Source organism: Athene cunicularia, assembly GCF_003259725.1.
Source record: "Athene cunicularia isolate RWA chromosome 11 unlocalized genomic scaffold, athCun1 chr11_part1, whole genome shotgun sequence".
Classification (NCBI taxonomy): domain Eukaryota; kingdom Metazoa; phylum Chordata; class Aves; order Strigiformes; family Strigidae; genus Athene; species Athene cunicularia.
In genome coordinates this window covers 587,744-589,528 of record NW_020799113.1, presented here as the reverse complement: position 1 = coordinate 589,528, position 1,785 = coordinate 587,744, and positions in this window count along the sequence as shown.

The following is a 1,785-nucleotide window of genomic DNA, read 5'->3' as shown; positions in this document are numbered from 1 at the left end:
AAAAAAAAAAAAAAAAAAAAAAAAAAAAGTTAAATTTAAACACGTTTTACTTATGGAGTCCTGCTGCGATGTTACTGTTAAAACTCTCCTTGTAAACTTTGAGGACCTCTTCTGCTGTTAACTTCAGCATTAAAAATACCATTTTTCATGTCTGGTCGTCTTTCTGTTCCTAATGCTTTCCAGGCTTCCTTCTTTCCTTCCTAATAAATACTGATAGGCTCGAGCTTTCTGAACACCTACTCATTAAATCTCAGGGGCTTTTTGTTCACTTTTGCTTTCCCTAACGCAACCATCCGAGACATAGCCCTATTCAAAGAGCATTAAAAAGGAATACTCTAACCCAATTTTTCCAGTGAAGAATTCTCCGGGCATAACATTTGCCGAGTGGTTGCAATTGTTCGTAGGGACCTTCCAGCTGAAGTTGCGTGTAGGGCTTTCCAGCTCTAATCAAGACCCAGGACAGGTTTGGTTCATGGACGTTTTCAGCCGCCCTGATGCTCTGCTGGTCCTCAGCGTGGTCAGAGCTGAACCTGAGGCAGTTTTGTGTATGTTGGGCTGTAGCAAGAGCCAGAAGAGTCAGCGGTGTAACCAGTTCCCCAGTTCCCCTCCCCGTATCAGAGATAACTTGGCCGAGCAAAGGGAACATGGTCCTCACTGTGAGTAACACTGTGGTTTAGAAAATAATAATAATAATAATAATAATAATAATGTTGGACTATCTAGGCAAAAAATCACACTTATTAGGAGTCTGCCTCAAACCTGCCTTTATGCCAAAGGTTAATGAGGAGAGGGCGGGGAGGGGGACGGGCACCTGATCTTCCATGATTAATTTGACAAAAGCCTTTCTGGCTTCTGTCCAGTTCCTTGTGGAGATACGGCCCTTGAATGTGTTCAGAATGACCTACTTTTCACTGCTGGCCAGGATTTCGCTGCTTTGTTGTTATTGTTGGACTTTTCTGCTGCTTTTCATATTGTTGCGCACGAGTTTTTTGTCCTGTGGCAGATGACCGGCCTTGTTGTGTTTGAGTACAGCACTTCTCCCGGTGCTCACGTGCTGGTAGTGACAATAAAGCATTGCAACTTGAGGGATCTATTCTCTGAAGCTCTCAAAAGGGTTTAAAAACTCTGCTTTGTTTGTTGTTGTTTTTTTTTTTAATTTTATTTTCCCACTGCTGTGTCCAGTGCCTTATGCAGAGCTCCCAGGGCTTTCTCTTACACTTACTTGCTCCCAGTAAATGATGGGCTGATGTTTGGTGTTCATCATCACCAGCGTAATTCAGGAAGTGAAAGCTGTTCATATCCCATGAAAGACACCAAGGAACCTGGCCCAGACACCTGATTTAATCCATAGCTGACATACTGCCCAGGAACATGGCCTCCTCCTCCTACCTGCTCCCCAAAACGGGGTCAGGGCTACCCCGATTTGGCTCTGGTTTCCCATGACAGAGCAGGTAACTCTGTGTTCAGATCAGCCCACATCAGCTTTGGCAACCATATCAAACTGTATCACATATTTTTAAAAACATAGTTTCGGAGAGAGCAAGATCCCTGGTTCGCTCCCAGCTGCTGTTGGTCTCCAGGACCAGGTATCTCCTGCACCAATAAATGTACCATCCGCAAAGGATGCTGTTCAGCTCAGACAGGGGGTAACAGGGACCCTTTCCCAACTTTGTGCTTCCTGCTTTCGACAATTGGGGTTTTGACGTGTGCTGAAAATAGGTTCAAGGGCTTGACTCTCTGGGTTTCCATCTTGCTAAACATGACCACAAACACTTATAAAATATG